Source organism: Dipodomys merriami, unplaced genomic scaffold (assembly GCF_024711535.1).
Source record: "Dipodomys merriami isolate MVZ:Mamm:240054 unplaced genomic scaffold, mDipMer1.0.p SCAF_80, whole genome shotgun sequence".
In the NCBI taxonomy this organism is placed as follows: domain Eukaryota; kingdom Metazoa; phylum Chordata; class Mammalia; order Rodentia; family Heteromyidae; genus Dipodomys; species Dipodomys merriami.
The window spans coordinates 5,461,203-5,484,060 of NW_027206402.1; the positions used below are offsets into that span (position 1 = coordinate 5,461,203).

At 38.9% G+C, this 22,858-nt stretch overlaps 1 long non-coding RNA gene across 1 annotated transcript; it reads left to right on the forward strand.

Moving 5' to 3' along the window:
* The first annotated feature begins 938 nt into the window (after nucleotides 1-938).
* On the forward strand, nucleotides 939-22,097 carry LOC138819612 (uncharacterized). The gene is made up of 4 exons (XR_011369519.1): nucleotides 939-1,067; nucleotides 20,621-20,827; nucleotides 21,251-21,357; nucleotides 22,076-22,097. It is a non-coding gene; the product is annotated as an uncharacterized lncRNA (long non-coding RNA).
* Nucleotides 22,098-22,858: the final 761 nt, after the last annotated feature.

A 22,858-nucleotide genomic window follows, 5' to 3' on the forward strand; every position in this document is an offset into this window, starting at 1 on the left:
ACTTCACATTTTCTGAACCTTTAGTTGGAGATAAGGGTCTCACAGACTTTCCTGCTTGTGATGGCTTTGAACAGAGACCCTCAGTTTTCAGCCTCCTTAGTAGCAAGAATTACAGGTGTGAGCCACTGGCAGCCAGCAGTAAAATTATTTTGAAAAAGAAAAACCCATTATTCTATCTTTAAAAATTTACAATCTGACAAGTGTATCTGTAACATTAGTTGTATCAAGTAACCATAGGCAGCAATCATTTTTAGATCTCACTATGTCCTGTCCAATGCCAGACAATATATCATTAATTGACTTTTTCCTAACCAAGTTCATGATGAATTCTCAGCACCACAATTTTCTAGTGAGTAAAAAGAATTCTTCAACATATTTATTTCAACAAACAGCATTTTGCATTTGGTTTTTTTTTTAATTTTGTCAGCCCTGGGGTTTGAAATCAAGGCCTGGGCACTCTCCCTGAGTTTCTTTTGCTCAAGGTTAGCACATTACCAATTGAGCCACAGCACCACTTCCAATTTTTCTGCTTATGTCATACTGAGGAATCAAATCAAGTGCGTCATGCATGCGAGGCCAGCACTCTACCACTAATCACATTCCCAGTCATTGGGTCTTTTGTTGTTGTTGTTGTTGTTTTAAAATAGCATTTTACTATGTGTCCTTCTGTTGGCCTAAAACTTGGGCTGGTCTCAAGCTAACTTCTAAATCAGCCTCCCAAGTTCAGAGATTACAAACATTGACCACCATAGTCGGCACAAGATTCTTTGTGAGAGAATACTCTTTTCAGATATAGAAAGAGTTATTCTGTCTTCCTTGGACTGGATGTTTTTTGCATTCTGCACTGTTAATCACATTCCTTGTCCTGTTATGTTTCCCCTTCTAGATTAATTGAAATATTTCAGGTTCTGAACTTGAAGCTGCCCCTGCCATCCAACACCACCACATTCTTGTGGATAGCACTAGCTGGCCTCATGAGCATAGCAGCCAGCTGGAGCTCAGCTATCTGATGGCCTTGAACTTCAACAATGCAATCATTTCTGGGCACAGACTGAAAACTGTCATAGGTAAGTTTGATTTATTCCAGCCTATTCTCAGCTACTTGCCATTCTCAGCTTTGTATGCTTTAAATTCTGTTAAACATTCATTACTATTTCCCAGCATTCTCAAATGTAACATATATGTCTTACTTTAAAATTTATCCAAACATGCAAAAAATGTTAACGTAGTTACTGTCCGCCAGTGGCTCATGTTTGAAAACCTAGCTACTTTAGAGGTCAAAAACTGAGCATCTTGGGTTAAAGCAGCCCAAAATCCAGAAGTGGAGATGTGGCTCAAGTGGTAGAGTGTCAGCTTTGAGCAAAAAGACTAACCAAGTATAATTAGTCTACTTTGGACTCACTCACGGAAAACACACACACACACACACACACACACACACACACACACACACACACACACACACATACACACAATGTACATTCCCCTAGACTCCCTTTCTTGAGCAGTATTCAATGTCAATAACTTAATGCACGTTTTCCAAATTATTATGGTAGGGATTAAACTACATTTGTATTTATGACAATGCATTTTTTGTACTTTTTCTTTTTCATTTTTTGGTACTTATGTGAGAAAACAGTGTTTTGTGAAGACTAAACAGAAATCAATGTGTCAGTAAATAGATAGGTGACAGACTGAAAGATGCAGATAATACCACTTGAAATTTTATTTCTCCAAATTAAAATATATATACATATGTATGTATTTAAAATTTCTGCCAAGATTTTATTTCCATTAACAAAGATCTATTTGTTCCATTATATAAATTTAACATATTGTATGTTTCATAGTAGATTTATATTTATAGAATTTCTTAACTTTGGAAACAAGGTTCTGCAGTGTAGACCAGGCTTTCTTCAACTCGTAATTCTCCTGTGTCAGGTTCCTGAGTATTGGCTGGCATTACCATGTGGTAGCATAGTACCATGTCCAGCTATATTATTTATATTTTGTACAGTAGAATACTAATGTGAACAGCTTTAAGCCACATATCTTCATGAGCATGAATGAATTTCTTGCAGAAAATGTTATAAATAGAGTTACTGAGTAAAGCCAATAATGGTAGACATGCCTGTAATCCCAGCACCAAGGAGGATTGTAAGCTTTAGAGCAGCCTAAGCTACACAGTAAGTCCCTACCATAGCTAAGATATGGAACCAATGCAAATGTCCCTCAGTAGATGAATGGATCAAGAAAATGTGGTATATATACACAATGGAATTCTAGGCCTCCATCAGAAAGAATGACGTTGCCCCATTTGTTAGGAAATGGAAAGACTTGGAAAAAATTATATGAAGTGAAGTAAGCCAGGCCCAAAGAAACATAGGTCCCATGGTTTCCCTTATTTGTAATATCTAGTATATGTATGAGTCAAGCAGAAAAGGTCAGATAATGTCATGTCAGGAAAATGAACCCTTAGATGTGTAATGTTTTTTTTCTTTCATGCATGTGTTTCTAACGCATTTATAAGATTATCTCTTTGTTGCTTTCTATGTCCCTCCCCCACAGTATAACCCCTGCTTTCACTATATTTGATGTCAGTATAACTTGTGGAGGAGATGGGGAAAAACCAGTTGTTTAAGGATACAGGTGGACCTGTTGCAACAATGAGAAGTACAAGTTGTCATGTCCAAAACGAGCTTTACAACGGCGGTGCGGGGGGGGGGGGAGGGAAGGGAGGGAAGGAGAAGGATTAGGATTGGGGGGAGGGGGGAGACTGGGAAGGGATGTGAAGGGTAAACAAAGGAGGAGGCTGCAATGCTTGGTAAGAAATGTACGCATTATCCTGCTCAGGTAATTGTAACTCCTCTGTACAGTATGTTCACAAATTAAATTAAATTAAATTAAAAAAAAACAACACTAGTGCACATGGAAAGCTGTGCAAACTGCCTCAGTTTAGTTATGAAGAATAACTCATGAGACAAAGAGTATGGTCATTTAATGTTATTTAAATAATAGTTATAATATTAAAGATGAACTATTGGTAAGTCTTCATATTTCCTGTTTGTATCCTTCTTTTTTCATGCATATATTTTTCTTTTTCTTTTTGTTATTGTGAAAATAACATACAGAGGGGTTACAATTACATGAGCAAGGTAATGAGTACATTTCTTTTTTTTCTTTTTCTTTTTTATACAATGAGCAAAGAGTGGAAGTTTCTAGGTATTGTGAGCAAAGCATGATTGAGTAGGGATCTTTCTTTATTCCTTTCTGATCCAGGAAAATGTGTTTCATGTGTAAGCAATAGTTCTGACTTAATATAATAAGGAATTAAACATTTCATTCTTTTTTTTTTTTTTGGTTGGTCATGGGGCCTGAACTGTGGGCCTGGGTGCTGTCGCTCAGCTATTCAGCTCAAGGCTAGTACCCTACGACTTGAGCCACAGTGCAACTTCCGTCTTTATTTCTTCTTATGTGGTGCTGAGGAACCCAACCCAGGGCCTCATGCATGCAAGGCAAGCGAACTAACACTGAGTCACCTTTCCAGCCCCTAAAAATTTAATTCTTTCTTTTAATTTTAATTTTAATTTTTATTTTTTGTGAACATACAGAGGGGTTACAATTATATGGGCAAGATAATGAGTACATTACTTATCAAGAATTGCAGCCTCCTCCTTTGTTTACCCTTCACATCTCGTCCAAGCCTCCCCCGGCTCCCCAACTCAATCCTCCCCTCCCCCTCGCACCAAAGTTGTAAAGTTCGTTTTCGACATGACAACATGTACTTCTCATTGTTGCAACGGGTCCACCTGTATCCTTAAACGACTTGTTTTTCCCCATCTCCTCCACAAATTATACCGACATCAAATATAGTGAAAGCAGGGGTTATACTGTGGGAGAGGGACAAATAAAGCAACAAAAAAATAATCTTATAAATGCGTTAGAAACAAATGCATGAAAGAAAAAACACATTTAAAAACACAAGTCATTTAAGGATTCAGGTGGACCTGTTGCAACAATGACAAGTACAAAATGTCATGTCAAAACCAGCTTTACAATGTCGGTGTGGGGGGGTGGGGGGTATAATTGGGTGGGGGGAGGGGGGAGGCTGGGAAGGGAGGTGAAGGATAAACAAAGGAGGAGGCTGCAATGCTTGGTAAGAAATGTATGCATTATCCTGCCCATGTAATTGTAGCCCCTCTGTACAGTATGTTCTCAAATAAAATTAAATTAAATTTAAAAAAATGTCATGTCAAAACCAGCTTTACAATGTCGGTGTGGGGGAGGAGAGGGGTATGATTGGGTGGGGGGGGAGGAGGGAGGCTGGGAAGGGAGGTGAAAGGTAAACAAAGGAGGAGGCTGCAATGCTTGGTAAGAAATATATGCATTATCCTGCCCATGTAATTGTAACCCCTCTGTACAGTATGTTCTCAAATAAAATAAAATAAAATAAACAAAAAAAATACATAATGAAGGGCTCATTTTCCTAACATCATGTTATCTGACCTTTTCCGCTTGACTTATACATATACTAGATATTGCAAATAAGGAAAACCATGGGACCAATGTTTCTTTGGGCCTGGCTTACTTCACTTAATATAATTTTGTCCAAGCCTTTCCATTTCCTAACAAATTGGGCAAACTCACCCTTTCTGATGGAGGCATAGAATTCCATTGTGTATATATACCACATTTCCTTGATCCATTCATCTACTGAGGGGCATCTGGGTCGTTTCCATATCTTAGCTATGGTAAATAGTGCTGCAATAAACATAGTTGTGCTGGTAGCTTTAGTGTGGTCTTGTTTGTAAACATTTGGGTAAATGCCCAAAAGTGGGATTGCTGGGTCATACGGAAGATCTGTGTGAAGTCTTTTGAGGAACCTCCATACTGCTTTCCAAAGTGGTTGAACAAGTTCAACACTCCTACCAACAATGAAGCAAGGTTCCCTTCTGTCCACGTTCCCTCCAGCATCTGTTGTTGTTAGAGTTCTTGATTTTTGCCATTCTAACTGGAGTGGGGTGGTACCTTAATGTTGTTTTGATTTGCATTTATTTTATGGCTAGGGAGGTTGAACATTTCTTCATGTGACTATTGGCTATCCTTCTTTCCTCTTCAGAGAAGTTTCTCTTTAAGTCTTTAGCCCACTTATTTATTGGGCAGTTATTTCTTTGAGGATTTGTTGTTGGGGGATTTAATTTTTTGAGTTCCAAGTATATTTTAGATATGAGACCCTTGTGCGTTGTATGGCTAGTGAAGATCTTCTCCCAATCCGTGGGTTTTCTATTCATCTTGCAAGCTATGTCCTTTGCCATGCAGAAGCTCTGCAACTTCATGCCATCCCATTTGTCCAACCTTTCTTAATTTCTTGTATTTCCGAGTCTCTATTAAGAAAATATTGGCTTGAGGCAAGAAACCTAGGGTTTCTCCAATTCCATCCTGTAATGTTTTCAGAGTGTCTGTTTTGACTCTGACGTCTTTGATCCATTTGGAGTTCATTCTGGTGCAGGGTGATATATAAAGATCTAGATTTGGTTTTCTACAAGTAGTTAATCAATTTTGCCAGCAACGTTTACTGAAGAGGCTGTCTTTATTCCATTCTATTATTTTAACTCCCTTATCAAAGATTAGTTGGCTATAGGTCTGTAGGTTCATTTCTGGGTTTTCAATTCTATTCCATTGGTCCTGAAGTCTGTTCTTATGTCAGTACCAAGCTGTTTTTATTCCTATGGCTTTATACTAGAGTTTGAAATTTGGTATTGATATTCCTCCAGCAGTGTTCTTTCCGTTGAGGAGCGTTTTTGCTATTCTGGGTCTTTTATTGTTCCATATGAATTTTTGGATTGGAATTTTGATAGGTATCACGTTGAATTTGTAGATAGCCATGGGAAGTATTGCCATTTTCACAAAGTTGATCATTCCAATCCAGGAGCATGGAAGGTTTTGACATTTGCTATTTTCTGTTTTGATTTCCTTTTTTCAAGATTTTTAAGTTTTCATCATAAAGGTCCTTCACTTCTTGGGTTCAGTTAATTCCTAGGTATTTTATTTTTTGAGGGGCTATTACAAATGGAGTTGTTTTCCTAATTTCAGCCACCCTGTTCTGATTGTTGGCATACAGAAAAGCCATTGATTTTGGGGGGTTAATTTTATACCCTGCTACTTTGCCAAAGTTTTGAATCAGCTTGAATAATTAGGGAGTGGAGTCTATGGGATTCTTTAAATACAAGATCATGTCATCTGCAAAGAGGGAGAGTTTTATTTCTTCTTTCCCTATTTGAATCCCCTTCATGTCTGCATCTTGTCTTATTGCTGTAGCTAGGCATTCTAATACTAGATTGAAGAGAAGTGGAGAGAGTGGGCATCCTTGTCTTGTTCCTGAGTTAAGAGGAAATGGCTTTAGTTTTTCACAATTGAGTATAATGCTGGCTGTAGGTTTGTCATATACAGCCTTTATTGTATTGAGGAATGTTCCCTGGATTCCTAATTTTTCCAAAATCTTCATCACAAAAGGATGTTGAATCTTGTCGCATGCTTTTTTTGCATCTATTGAGATAACCATGTGGTTCTTGTTCTTGCTGCTGTTGATGTGATGAATATTATTAATTGATTTGCGTATATTGAACCAGATTTCCATCCCTGAAATGAATCCTTTTTGCTCGTGGTGTATGATTTTTTGGATGAATTATTGAAGTTGATTGGACAAAATTTGTTGAGAAATTTTGCATCAATGTTCATCAAAGAAATGGGTCTATAGTTCTCTTTCTTTGATGAGTCCCTGCCTGGTTTGGGGATCTTTTGAAATCTTTTTCAATTTCATTGACGAGTTGAAGGAGTATTCGTGTGAGCTCTGCTTTGAAAGCCTTGTTGAATTCCGTTGTAAAACCATCTGGTCCTGGACTTTTCTTAGCTGGAAGGTCTCTTATTGCTGTTTCTATTTCAATGCTTCATATGGGCCTGTTAAGCTGGTTTAACTCATGTTGGTTTAGTTTTGGCATGTCAATATTTGCTAAAGAAAAGGTCCATTTCTGTCAAGTTCTCAAACTTATTAGCATAAAGTTTTGAGAAGTATTCCCTTATAATGTTCTGAATCTTGGTTGTTCTCATGGTGATGTTTCCATACTCATCTCTGAGTTTATTTATTTGGGTGTGTGCTCGTCTTTTTCTTATAAGATTTGCTAAGGGTCTGTCAATTTTGTTAAGTTTTTCGAAGAACCAACTCTTTGTTTTGTTGATACTTTCTATAGTTTTTGTGGATTCTAATTCATTTAATTCTGATTTAATTTTAATTATTTCTTTCTGTCTACTGGATTTGAGTTTACCTTGCTGCTCTTTTTCAAGGAGGTTTAGATGTGTCATTAAATTGTTGGTTTCAGATCTCTCCAATTTTTGATGTAGGAGCTCAGAGCTATAAACTTGCCTATGAGTACTGCCTTTGCTGTGTCCCAGAGGAGCTGGTAGTTTGTATGTTCATTTTTGTTGAATATCATGAACATTTGAATTTCCTTTCTAATCTCTTCCATGACCCACTCGTGGTTCAGCATTGTGTTGTTCAGCCTCCATGTGATACCGGACTTTCTTTGGTGGCTTTTGGTGTTGAGTTCTAATTTTATTCCCTTGTGGTCAGAGAGAATGCAAGGTATAACTTCAATGTTTCTGAATTTAGACAGGTTTGCTTTGTGGCCTAAAATGTGGTCTATTTTGGAAAATATTCCATGTGCTGCTGAGAAAAACGTGTATTCTGATGCTGCTGGGTGAAATGTTCGGTAAATGTCTGTTAAGTCTAGTTGATCTATGCAGCTGTTTAGATCTGCGGTTTCTCTGTTGAGTTTTTGCCCAGTTGATCTGTCTAGTGGGGAGAGTGGTGTGTTAAAATCCCCAACAATTAATGTCTTTGGATCTATATGGCATTTGAGGGAAAGTAGTGTTTCTTTGGTAAATTTGGGTGCTCCATTGTTTGTCGAATAGATATTAGAATTGTAATATCCTCCTGAAGGAGAGATCCTTTAATTTGTATGTAGCGACCTTCTTTATCTCTTCTCACGAATTTTAATTTGAAGTCTATTTTATCTGATATTAGGATTGCAACTCCGGCCTGTTTATGGGGTCCATTTGCTTGGTAGATTTTATTCCAGCCTTTAACATTGAAAATGTGTTTGTTTTTATGGGCAAGATGTGACTCCGGAAGGTAGCAGATAGAAGGGTCTTGTTTTTTAATCCAATTAGTTGGTCTATGTCGTTTAATTGGAGAGTTCAGTCCGTTAATGATGATAGAAAGTACTGAGAGGTATTTGGGGGTTCCTGCCATGTTATCCACCTTCTTGGCGCCTGCAAAAACTCGGTTCTTCCTATCGTTCTTGTATTCTCAGTTTGGGTGCAGTTTCTTGGCCTTTATTGTGGTCTTGTTGGTTTTCTATGTATAGGACATCTTTAAGAATCTTTTGTAGGGCTGGTTTGGTGGAGATGTATTGTTTCCATTTTTCTTTGCTATGGAAGGTTTTTATTTGGCCTTCAGTTATGAAGGAGATTTTAGCTGGGTACAGTATTCTTGGTTGATAGTTGTTTGTTTTTAGGGCATGGCATACATCATTCCAGGCTCTTCTTGCTTTGATTGTCTCTGCTGAGAAATCTGAGGTGATTCTAATTGGTTTCCCTTTATAGGTGATTAATGTTTTCTCCTTGACAGCTTTAAGGATCTTTTCCATGGTCTGAGTTGTTCCTGTGTGGATTATAATGTGACGGTGGGATGTCCTATTCTATTTGGAGTTCAAAAAGCTTCTTGTATCTGAATAGGCCTATCTTTTTGCATGTTTGGGAAGTTCTCTGCTAGGATCCTGTTAAACAAATTTCCTAGACCATTAACTTCTGTTTCTAGGTGCTCCTCTACACCCATTATCCTTAGATTAGGCCTTCTGATGGTGTCTTCCAAGTGTTGGATAGATCTGTCATATTTGTTGGACTTGTCTTGGATGGTTGTATGTTCTTTCTCTATAATATCTAGGCTGTTTTCAATCCCCGAGATTCGATCTTCTGCATGGTCTAACCTGCTGTCAAAGCTTTCTACTTTGTTTTTTATCTCTTTTCCTTCTAATTGGTCAGCTTTGATGGCTTCAAATTCTTTGTTGAAGCTTTGTTTTAGATCTTGTATGAAGTTCTTTACTTCCTTAATTTGGTGTTCAGTGTTTATTCTCAAATCACTTAGTTGATTGCTTATGATTTCCTTGTACTCCCATTCCTTCTGTTGGGCTCCATTCAGCATTCCCTTTGTGGTCTCCCTGACTTCCTTCAGCTCTTTGTTAATGGATTCCATGAATGCCTTTAGTGATCTTTGTGTATTCTCTTCCTGCTCTCTCAATTCCTGGATTACACTTTGATTAGCTTCCTCCCGTTCGTGGGAGTCCTGTAGTTCTCTTTGAGTGTTCTCAGCCTGCTCACACCATTCCTGCCTTTCTCTTTGAGTATTCTCAAGCTGCTCACGCAAATCCTTTATCAATTTTTGAGTAGCTTCCTCATGCTTGTGATATTCCTGTATAAACTTTTGGATTGCCTCCTCTGTCTCCCTATCACGCTCATACAGAGTCCTTTTTATGTTTTCAATCTTTTCCTTTATTATGTTTTCAATCTTTTCCTTTATCATGTTTGCCAGCAGTGTTTGTAGAGCTATTTAGAAATTGTCCTCTGGATTATTCATTATCTGTTCTGTCCCCTGATTATCAAGATTGGGAATTGAGATACCCGGATTTGCCATTTTTTTGTGTTTTTCCGGCTTACTCTGCCCATTTGAGATGAAAATAGCACCAGTTTTGTGCTAGAACACTATCTTAAGGCAAGCATCAACCAAAGTCTGAATTTGTACACTCAATAGTCTACAGATACAATCTAGTTCAACAGATACATCTATTCAACATCAAACAACTATACATTAATGGGCTACGAACCGCAAAGAAGAATTTGGAAGACCAGAAATTATTAGGGTTAGGGAGAGATATGGATAAAAATTAGGAATAGATTGATGTGGGGAGGCTCAGAGAGAGTTTACTAAGTCCTAATCTCAAAGCAGGAAATAGGTAGGGTAGGATGAAAATAGAGAGGGAGAAAAAAAGAAGAAAGGGAAAGAGAAAAGAAAAGAGACCAGAAGAAATAGAAAAGTAAAAATTAATAAAATTATGTAGACCCGATAACTATCTATTTAGAGAAGAAGGTGAATATATTGAGAGAAGGGGAGGGACATAAAGGAGATGTGAAAAACCTAAAAATAAAAATGCTTAAAATATTATATAGGTATAAAGAGGTAGTACTGCTATTAAGGAATTTAAGTCTTAGAGGTTTTGAATTGAGTGATAAATTTCTGGATTAAGTGTGTACACAATGGGGGATAGGGTCTAATAGTCAACTAAGGGTTTATCTGAGGATGTGCAGGACAAGAATTAAGTCACATAAAGAAGAACGAAAGAGAAGAGAACGTGAAAAGGATAAGAAAATAAGAAAAAAGATGAGAAGTTCAGTGGAGGTAAACAAAAAAGAAAGAGATAATTAAAATAGAAAAAAGAGAGAAAGAAAACAAAAAAAAGAAAGAAAAACGCACACTCACGTATCCCTAAAATAAAAATTATAAGAGGAAAAAAAATTTCTGGAAAACAATTTTTTTTCAAAAAAGGCAAAAATTAAGGATTAAAAAAAGTTTTGGAAAAGAAAAAAAAAATTTTATATAAGGTACCAAAAAAAAATTTTTTTAAAGAAGAAGAAGAAGAAGAAGAAGAAGAAGAAGAAGAAGAAGAAGAAGAAGAAGAAGAAGAAGAAGAAGAAGAAGAAGAAGAAGAAGAAGAAGAAGAAGAAGAAAAGTTCTTTGATTTTTTTTGGGAGGGGTGGGAAAAATCCTGTATCTCCCTTGTGTCTGTAGCCAGCCTTTTGTTGGAGTCTCTGGTCTGCTTGTGGTCCTGTGGCTTGGTTGGTTTCTTAAGTCAGTTTGTTCGAACAGGCAGACAAATGCTCTGCTTTACCCAGGATTTGGCGATCCTCCTCCCAGGTTAGTTCATTTGGAGGCAGATCTACTTCGAGTATCACAAAAGAGGGGGATGCAGTGATGAGGCTAGGTTCTGGGTAGAGTTGAGGCCTTTCAACAGACAGTAGCTTTTCCCGGGGGCTAGTTTTTGAAAAACTCACAGAGCCCAGCCTGGAGCCATTCTCAGGGTTTCTGTTTACTGAATTTCAATTGATTGTTGAGGCTGCTAGAGGAAGGGGCAGCCTCTGGCTCTGATTACCCAGTGAAGAAAGTCACTCCTAGGGCTGGTGCCCGAGCTGTGTGACTTTTCCCTGGGTGGAGCTGAGTCTGGCAGTTCAAGTTAGGTTCTTGTGACCTGCTAAATGACTCTAGATTTCTTCCAATGCCTGAGTTGGAGCTAGCAGCTCCACTGAGCTTTGTCGGTATCCAAGATGGAGATCTCTGGTGCTGGGGGTAGGGGTGGCCTTCCCTCCTCTGCTCCCTGAGAAGGAGTGAAGATGTCAGGCTTCTACTCATGCCGAGTCTTGGTTCCTGGGTTGTCTCTGGTCTGCAAACTGCAGGATGAAGATGTCCACTCCTTGTCAGTTCTTGCTGGTGTTGAGTAGAATCCACTCGCCTGCTGCGTCTGGCTTCTTCATCCCAGACTCTCTGTGGCTCAGGTATGGCTCCTGTGCTCACCCGCCGCCACCTCCACAGCTGCCGCTGCCGCGGCAGCTGCTGGCAAGAGCTCAGAAGTGTCTCCTTGCCTGGGTTTCCCCTCTCTGGCCTAACTCTCTGTCCTGTGATGGCACACTTGGTGTAATTCTCTGGCTTAAGACTGTTCACTGGAACTCTAAAACTGCTTTCTATGGGAGAGCTTGCTTAGATTCCAGCTTCTCCTCCGCCATCTTCCTGGAACACCCCCCCCAAGTTAGGGTGTTTCTAATGAGTGGCTGCTTCCAAGTTCTTTCAAAAGGAGAACAGATATTATCTAAAGAATATCCATAAAAGGATATTTTGCCAAGCTAGGGTGTACTAAAGGCTCTTGACCAATCATGCACATCTCTAGAGACACAGGTTCCATTCCTACTCACCAGCTCTAAGGCATGTAAACAAGGACTTCTCCCTCTTTTTCTTGGTCTCATGGGTCATGCATTCCTCCATCTGAATTTGTAAGCTCCAGAAGAATATATAAGCAGAAGAGCAAGTCTGAAGAGGGCATGTTTAGCTTGACATACTGTGTAAGTTCTTTCAGGGTTTCTTGGTTCTTGTGGTCATAGAAATCATCAGGGCAGAAGAGCATCCTCATAGGGAAGATGGAACAAATCATGCTGTGGGCATATTGGTGATAAGGAAAATGAGAGCCCGCCCTCCCCATCCTGAGCCTTGTACTAAAGCATTTTTCTGGCAGGACGTGCATTTTGGGAAGTGGGAAGAGACTCCTGCAAGCAGGATGTTCCTCACAACCCACTTCTAGGAATTTCTCAAATACAATCCTCTATAATTCTGCATGTGCTAGGAAGAGAAAGTTGTTTCCCCACTGAATCTGACTTGTTATACACAGTCCTCCTTGTCATCCATGAGAGTCCAAAACCACAAACACATCCACAACTGTGTAATCTGCTATCCACTGAAGTGGCAAGCCTCAACCCCCTGGTAAAAATCACAACTGGTGTGCAAAGAAGAAAGTTGACTTTGATTCAGAAACCTCAAAGATACCCAGTTTTCAAGGACTGAACTTATCTTTGTGCCAACATCCACTTACTTCTTCATCTTTTTCATCTTCCTCCCAGTTACAGTAGAAGGATCTATACCAATGGAAGGGGAGGAGGATGCTAACTCTATGCTTCTCCTTTTCTGAACTAACAGGACACACATGGGACTGGCTAAGTCCCAAATGGCAATGTAAACATGACAGACAAAAAGTGGAGGTATGTCTATACAATTTCAAGGAAATTCTGTGAGGATGTTTATATGCATCTGTCCAAATAAGTGCACAATGGCTCATGCCTCTAATCCTACTAATCAGGAGGGTGAGATCTGAGGATCACAGTTTGAACCCAGTCTAGTTTGTAAAATTCTAAAGACACTTATCTTCAAGTAACCAGTCCAAGGCCAGACCTGGAACTGGGGCTCAAATGGTAGAGTGCTAGGAATGGGACAGCACTCAGGCCCCAAATTCAAGTTGCATCCTTGCTTCTTTCTATATTCCCTCAAAGGCCTACAAGATAGTGATTTCCTAGGTGAGGGTGGACTTTGGGTGGGGCTGACTCATTTCTTTAATCCTAGTCTCTCAGCAAGCAAACTGCTAAGGCTCCACTAGCTCCTGAGGCAAATGAAATATTCTGGCAGCCCAGTCCTAAAGAATTAACTTGGAGTGCACTTCTTTGTCTCAAGCCAATTTCCTGTGATAAGACCTCAGTGAAACAGTTTCAGAGAAGTATCAAGTATTCCAATAATCTGCCGGGGGGGGGGGTATCATCAGCCCTGGGTTTGAAAGAAGAACACTCATTTTTTAAACAGAATATCCAGCAACTGCTCCATTGTTCCCAATTCTCTATAGTGGTGGAGGAAGTTTCCAACACAGAAGAAATCACCTTTCTGGTAGGCAGGGAACAGGTCCATTGCCAACATTTACAACAAGCCTGAATCCAAGCTGCATATATTATAAGGCACATTCAGGTTTTGGGCTGACTCATTGTCACACTGAGGTGGTAAAAAGAGTGGATCTTTGAAACATGGAAAATGGAGTACACTTCAAAGTGAGTAACAGAGTGGATTGAAAAGTGCATAGTAAATTTTTCTCAGTATACACATATAAAAGCACACAAGAAGAAGGTTGTACTGTAGGCTAGGATGAGATTAAATAGGTTTCCTGTCATACTTACACCTGGCCTGAGTTGCCTTGTGATTCCCTTGGTTTATTTTATAAAAAGGCCTGAGACATTGGATTCATGGTTTGGCACTGATCCAATGTCTGTATCATCGAGTGCAGCACTCATACCACTCATGCCTGAGACCTGAGTCTCTTGAACTTTGAAAACAACACAGGAACATCTTTCTTGTTCCCGAGCTACAGGCCACGTGAGCTGGCTTGAGCTGACTGTCGGTTACAGTTGCCTGTCTCTCAGAGTTCCATATTCTATTCCATTGTAAGGGAGGCAGTGTCATCTCTCAGAGCCCAATGATCAGAGTTGCTTGCTCACATAAGAACATTCCAAAGACAACCTGGAGGCTGAAATCTCCCCTCCAACATCACTCTGTACACATGTGGACATGATCAAATCCAAACATCCTCAGCTAGGCCTACAAGCCAGCATGATCTCAGCCACAAGGAACCCTTCCTAGGTCAGACCCATGCCTTATTTGTCACTATTCCTTTCATCCTTCACAAATCATTTTGCCTCTCAGGGCCTTCTCAGCCTGCCATTTGATTCTTGGATGTATTTTTGACATCTACTTCTTAGGACATTGTTAGGTTTTTATTTCCTAATCTTCTGTTTGCTCTTGAAGCCCGTGTGTGCTGTCATGTGGAAAATCGTACAAGTATTGAAAAACAAACCTTACACCTATAGTCAGACATTTTTATGGGTGTTCATTCTTGTAAGATAAAAGACTATTCTTGATAATTTTCTCATATCTTATGACAGAGGTGAGGGGGAGAAGGGAAGAGGTGCTGCATTGTCTTCTCATAATTCAAAATACAATAGTTGAAGGAATGTAAGATTTAAAGATAAAAGCTATTTTCCTGTCCTTTTTATAAGCTAGTCGTTTATAAAGTATTCCTCACTAAAGTCTTGTCATCTGTGTCCCACGAACTATCCTCCTCATTCAAAATAATCAGGAAAAACTTTCACAAATAAGTGGGCTGTTGTCTAATCTCCGGATAAGAATTTAAGATATAACATTGCCTGCGAATCTGTGTGTGTACATGTGTGTGGGAGGGTGTGTGAATGTATGTGAATGTGTGTTTGTGCATATGTGTGTTTTAGGACTTGAACTCAAGGGCTATATGACATTCCCGAGCATCATTCCCTTGAGTGTAGTGCTCTAACAATTGTGCCACAGTTCCACTGCAAGTTTTCTGTAGTGAACTGGAGAGGAGAGACTCATAAAATTTCCTGCTCAGGCTGTCTGAACTAAATCTCAGGTCTCAACCTCCTGATTAGCTAGAGTTCTAATTATGAGCCTCCAGAACCTGGTGATAAAACTGTTACTGGCGGCAGTGGGGTTGCAAGTTTCAGTCCAGCTTCATAACATTCTATATCATAAAACAGCAACAGTAAAAACCTATATCAAAATACAATAATAAGATATACTTAGAATACAATTTAGTGATATAGTCTGCTAGCATAACTTTCAGGAATCTGTGTTCTTAATGATTTAGCATCACAAAACCAGACAAAATGAGATAATTTCAGTAGACTCTCCAAATTTTTTAATCCATCATATAATAATTTCAAAACATTATAATAAACTGGAAAACATTCATACTTATTAGGAGAATGTAAAAAAGATAAACGATGGCAGATTATGAAATGGAACATTCTACACTGCAGGAAAATTATTGTCATGATGGATATGTGGTGGTATTGTCATCGTGAATATATGATAATGTTCTTCAGAGCAGCAATAGATAAATATATATTTACTAAATATAGTCTAATTTGTCTCGATCTCTATCAACTTCCAATCTTCTACTGCACATTATCAGTTTATTCATGTTTATGGTATATTCCAAAATAACTAGCAGAGTCAGGTTACCAAATTCATTAGCTTCAATGTTTTAGGAGATAAACCTGCTAATTATATTGACTATTTAATATATTAAACATGTAGTGTGCTATCATTGTACTCTCTAAGTATGTACCTACAATTCTTCAAAGTGAAACGGAATACAAGGTTTTGCCTGTAAAGCTAGCTATTTGGGACATCAGTTTCAGACCAGTGTAGTTTTACCTTCAATGCTCCCAAAACCTAGCTATGCGTAATGGAATACATCTATCATCTCATGTCCATGGGGAGCTGAGAGCAGGAGGACTTCAATTTCATGCCATACTAGGCAAGAACTTCCATATGGCTCCATCTCAACCAAAGAAGGTTCAACACTGGCAGCACCTATAACCCCCACCTAGGTGAAAATAAAAATAAGAGCAATGTAGTATAAGAAACAAACAGTATTAAAACATGCTAATACAAACCATCATAAACAACACACGTAGTTCTTGTTTCTTATACCTGTAATCCTACCTATAGCTAGGATTATATATGTGAGCCAGAGGCACCAAGCAGTTCATCATTTTAAAAATGACTATTTGAAGCCAGGAGCCAGTGTCTCATGCCTGTAATCCCAGCTACTCATGATTCTGAGATATGAGGATCACAGTTTAAAGACAGCCCAGGAAGAAAAGTCCCCATAAGACTCTAATCTCCAATTAATTACTGAAAAAGCAAATGTGGCTTTGTGGCTCAATTGATAGAGTGCTAACTAACTTGAGCTCAGAATCTCAGAGACAGTGTCCAGGTCCTGAGTTCAAGCCCCACAACTGACAAAAAAAAGCATTTTAATGTCTGAATTTTTTTATTGTGAAAATACAGTACAGAGGGGTTACAACTACATGGGCAAGATAATGAGAACATTTCGTATCAAGCATTGTAGCCTCCTCTGTTTCCCCTTACCATCCCTTCCCATCCTCCCTCAATCCTCCCACCTAATCCTCCCCCCAACCAAAGTTATAAAGTTCATTTTCGACATAACAACTTGTATATATCATTGTTGCAATGGGTCCACCTGTATCCCTATTTAAACGATTTGTTTTTGCCCTTCCCCTATACAAATTTTACCAACATCAAATACAGTGAAAGCAGGGGTAAAGCCGTGGGGGAGGGACATGCAAAGCAACAAAGAAATAATCTTATAAATAAATGTGTTAGAAAAAATCGCATGAAAGAAAAAAAACATTTGAATACATATCTTAGGGTTCATTTCCCTAACATCAAATTATCTGACCTTTTCTGCTTGACTCAAACATATACTAGTTACTGCAAAAAAGGGAAAACATGGGACCTATATTTCTTTGGGCCTGGCTTACTTCACTTAATATAATTTTTTTCTAAGTCTTTCCATTTCCTAACAAATGGGGCAATGTCATTCTTTCTGATGGAGGCAAAGAATTCCATTGTGTATATATACCACACTTTCTTGATCCATTCATCTATTGAGGGGCATCTGGGTTGGTTCCATATCTTAACCATGGTAAATAATGCTGCAATAAATTGTCGTACTGGTAGCTTTAGTGTGATCTTGTTTGTAAACATTTGGGTAAATGCCCAAAAGTGGGATTGCTGGGTCATAGGGGAGCTCTATGTGGAGTCTTTTGAGGAACCTCCATACTACTTTCCAAAGTGGTTGAACAAGTTTACACTCCCACCAACAATGCAGTAAGGTTCCCTTCTCTCCACATTCCCTCCAGCATCTGTTGTTATTTAGAGTTCTTGATTTTTGCCATTCTAACTGGGGTGAGGTGGTGTCTCAATGTTGTTTGAATTTGCATTTCTTTTTTGGCTAGGGAGGTTGAGCATTTCTTCATGTGTCTATTGGCCATGCTTCTTTCCTCTTCAGAGAAGTTTCTCTTTAAGTCTTTAGCCCACTTATTTATGAGGCAGTTGTTTCTTTGAGGATCTGTTGTTGGGGGATTTAATTTTTTGAGTTCCAGGTATATTTTAGATATGAGACCCTTGTTTGTTGTATGGCTAGTGAAGATCTCCCAACCCGTGGGCTTTCTATTGATCTTACTAGCTAAATCCTTTGCCATGCAGAAGCTCTCCAATTTCATGCAATCCCAATTGTCCAACCTTTCTTTGATTTGTTGTGTTTCCAGGTCTCTATTAAGAAAATTTTGGCCTGTGCCAAGGAGACCTAGAGTTTCTCCTATTCCATCCTGTAATGTTTTCAGAGTGTTTGCTTTGACTCTGACGTCTTTGATCCATTTGGAATTGATTCTGGTGCAGGGTGATATATAAGGATCTAGCTTTAGTTTTCTACAAGTAGTTAATCAATTTTGCCAGCATCTAATGTCTGAATTTCTTGTGAACTAAAATGAAAGCTGTGGTATACAATTCTACAGACTACTGCAGATTTAATTATATTTGTAGTTAGAAAAAGTAGCAGCACTTGAACAAAAGACATTTTTTTCATAAACTAGGGCAGACTGGTCTCTAATTGGAGGACATTGCTACACTCATACGTAGTACTTTTTGGTTGTTTTTTGTTTTGTTTTTAGAACAGGACGAGTGAACTTCTTTCTGCCAGTGGCCATTTGGGTATGTCTGACTTCATTCACAGGCCATGAAGAATTAACAGTAAAGACAGGACAAAGTCAACTGGCAGTAAACTTACTTGTCTTTATGCCATGTTCCAAATAATTTGATTAGCGTATATGTCCCTATAGCCTATAGTTTCCTATTCCTGCCTTCCTCAAAATACAAGCATTTCCACCAGTTCAGATTTGAGCCAGGCAATATTCAGTATTAGTGCAAGAGTCGAGGAAAATTGTAACACAACCAGGGAAGCATGCAACCAACACTTCAGTAGCTGGACACTGGGAATTCAGGCCTATAATCCGAGCTACTCAGGAGGCTGATGATCACAGTTCAAAGCCAGCTCCAGTGAGAAAATCTGTAAGACCCTTCTCTCCAATTAACAATCAAAAATCCATAAAGGGAACCGGGGCTCCAGAGGTAGAGTAGCCTTGATTACAAAACCTCAAGGGCAGCACCCAATTCTGAGTTCAAGCTGCAAGTCAGGCACAAAAACAAAAACAATCAAAAACAACAACAACAAAAAAACAGAAACTGGGAGAAAGCTAAGGAAAGGATAGCATTGCCTACAAGAAAAATGTACACATTACATGTTTTGTGAAATGGTAAACTCACTGTACACACCTGAGTAACAATTACATTTAAAAAAGAATGTGGGAAATTCCAAAGCCATAGGGCCTTATGATGTGCATCTGCTTTCCAGAATTTCAAAGTCCCATCATCTGAGCAGGTATCACATAGCCCAGGGTGATTAGAAAGTATGAAGGCAGAGATCTTTTCAGATTGGCCCAGCAAATCTTTGATTACTTTAAGCAAAAAAAGAAAAGAAAGCAAACCAAACAAAATAAACTTTAAGGTTAATTATGCTGCTATTAAAGATTCAGATGTTGGTACACTTTGTAGAGGGAAAGGGAAAATACAAATTCTTCATATAAGGATACAGGTGGACTCATTGCAACAATGAGATGTACAACACATTATGTCAAAAAACGAACTTTACAATTTTGGCGTGGGAGGTGGGAGATGGGAAGGGATGGGAAGGGGAAACAAAGGAGGAGGCAACAATGTTTCATAAGAAATGTACTCATTATCTTGCTCATGTAATTGTAACTTCTCTGTACGTTATTTTCACAATTTAAAAAATTGAAAAAAAAAAGATTTCAGGCAGATTTATACTGGTAAATGATGAGTTAGTACATATGTTTTGTAGATACTGAACTCAAATGTGTCAGAAAAATATCCTTGGATTCATAACTAGAAACTGTGAAGTGTAAGGTATATTAATTAGGTAAGTTTCATTAGGTAGCCAATGAAGAAAACAACACATGGTATTCAGTCAGGTAAATTAGTTTATTTTTATGTATTGATTTATTTTTGGTCCAGTTGTGGGGCCTGAACTCTGGGCCTGGGCGCTGTCCCTCAGCTCTTCAGCTCAAGGTTAGCTCTACCACTTGAGCCACAGTGCCACTTCCAGCTTTTTTCTTTTTGCTTATTTGGTGCTGAGGAATCGAACCCAGGGCCCCATGCATGCAAGGCAAGTGCTCTAGCACTGAGCCACTTTCCCAGCCCCTAAAGTAGTTTATTTACTGAACTGCTGCCCATGCCATACATGGTGGAGAGGCATGTAGAAAAGGGGGGGGGGGTGTTGGTGACCCAACCTAGGGCCAAGTCGTATCTAAGCCAAAGACCAGATGAGGTATGCCCAGGTTGGGGAAAAGTCTGACCACATTGGATCTGGATGTGACCTCGGGGCCTGGGACTCTCCTCTGGTCAGATGGAAAGTGTGACCAGTAGCTGACCAGGTTGTGACTTAATGGGGGGGAGGGGGGAGGTGGCTGCCTTCAGGAGTCCCAGATAACTAGGTAACACATAAAGGGTGGAAACTTAGCAAAGAAGTGGGGAGGTGTCTGCATAGGGTCTGCATGGCCTGGGGCAGACCTAATACCAAATACAAGTAGTACCTCTGCCATGTAATTCCTGACTCCAAACCATTCATTCTCAATCATTTCTTCCTTCCTTCCTTCCTTTCTTCCTTCCTTCCTTCCTTCCTTCCTTCTTTCTTTCTTTCTTTCCTTCCTTCTTTGTTCCTTTGTTCGTTTGTTCATTCCTTCCTTCCTTTCTTTTCTCTCCCCATCTCTCCTCTCTCCCTCTCTCTACCAATCTCTCCTCTCCTTCACTAAACCTCCCTCTCTCCCCTACCCCAGTATTCTCAACTCTCAAATAATGAACACTTGCTGAATTGAACTCACAAGCTGGGAAGAGTAGCTCAATGGGCAAATATGAAATTTAGTTTAATGTTTCCTTACATCTCTACCACAGATCACTGGAATCAAATAATGTACACTCAGCAGCATGCCATCTCAAGCTATTTGGAGGAGGAAAGCAAGCATGTTTTCACTGCATTCTGTGAGGTCCACTCTGGGAAGGTGGGGCAGACTCCTCCCTCCTTTTGGCTAAATCTTAGCCCAGTTTCTGCATCAGAAGAGGTGACTGCCTCGAAGTGAACCAGTTACCTAAGTGACTCAGGTACTGGGCAGAAACCTAGCCTCTTGTGATACTGAGATTAATGGCATGATTCAACATGATTCACTAGTTTGTTGAGGCTGGGACTTCCTAAATTTTTGGTTAGGCTATGTTCAAATTGTGATCTATTTATTTCTGATTGCTAACCATGATTATAGATGTGAGCCAGTACATCAGATCATTCAAAGTCCTTTATCATGCATGGAAGACATGAGGTTTCCCAAATGACATACCAGTTGACAGACAGCAAAATAAGTCATTAATTCTGGTTAAGATGTGTTTTTAATGTGAAACAAAATTTACTTAGCAAAATATGACTACTGTGATTATACTTTTAAACTTACCCTACATTTTAATATCAAATCACCTATATTAGCCAATGATTAACTCAAATTACCGGTAATCATTTATTTCTGTCTTCTACAGATAGGCAGAACTGGATCACACACTATTAACTAAAGTGGTAGAATTTGAGAAGATCACACTTCTGAGACATTCTAGGAAGGAAAGTATCACCCATATCCACCTACTAGGTAGGGATATTGGAATGCAATTATGATCCCTGCTTTTTAGGCTAGGTGCAAAAATTGCTAATCTATGAGTAAAGTAACTTAAACAAAAAGGATTGGTGTAGTGACTCCAGTGGTGGAGTACCTGTCTGGCAAACACAACATCAAAACTCAAATCAACTTCCTAAAATTAAAATATGAAAAAGAAAGAACGAACAACTCATGTTGAACATGTGTTCAATGTAAAGATTTACAATAAATTATTGTAGTTATAATACCATCATTTATTTCTAGGGACAAACACATTTTGTGTCAAGCCTAAATGAAAAAATAACACACTATATATGCTTTGTATATGCTTTGGTAAAACACAGGTCTGGCTTACAATGGTGAACCCTTAAGTTTGCATGTGCAGTGGTGTTGCAGGGTTGTTAAAGTTTATGGAAGTCCATCTTTTAGATGAACTTAACATGAAATTACCTAACCAAACAGTTCACTGGACGGATACTGCTGATACACACACACACACACACACACACACACACACACACACACACATGTATGTGTTTATATATTAAGTGATACATGAATAAAATTAATGATGAATAAACTCAGTGAACAGATACCTTTCCCAAATAATTATTTTACCTGAATAAATTCATGTCTTAAACTCTCCAATCACACTTACATAGCTGCTAATTCCCATCAGCTTTTTTATGATACTTTTTTCTTTGTTTTTCAGATGAAAAAACCTGCCAATAAATATACCTGTATGACATTCCTTTCTTTAAAAAATGAAAATGATGTTGTGTAATCTGGTTGTTTATGTGTCATCAAAATAATTTTTTATAATTTCAAGTACATATTGTCTTAGACTTGGATCTCACTCATTTTCTTCCAATAATACCTATAGGAAGGGGAAAATGAAGGATCATTCTGTTACTTTGTGAGCTTCTGTTATTAATCATTGCAATAAGTATTATGAAAATGAAACTCTGAAATTATTTGGAGATTATTTGTAAGTTACCTTTCTACACACTCATGCTACTCCCTCAACTAAATCACAGAACTTAAAATAAGTAACATTTTAGCTGGGAGCCAGTAGCTGATGTCTGTAATCCTAGCTACTCAGGAGCTAAGATCTGAGTATGGTAGTTCAAAGCTAGCCTTAGCAGGAAATCTGTGACACTCTTACCTCCAATTAACAGCCAGAAAAACTGAAGTGGCCCTGTGGCTCAAGTGGTAAAGTGCTAGCCTTGATCTTAAGAGCTTAGGGACAGTGCCCAGGCCCATGACCATGAAAAAGAAAAACAAAAAAGGAAAAACAGGGGGGAAGCAACATTTTAAAGCTTATGTATAAGGGGGGACCAAGATGGCGACGGGCAGTAGGGAAACGCCACAGCTCTCTCCAACCAAAAAGAGAGTTCGAGTTCCAACGCTTAATCTCCCCAAGAGACAGAAAACAACAAAAAGATGAACACTCAGAGAAAAACCAGAGGTGGAAAATAACAAAAAAGAAAGAGAG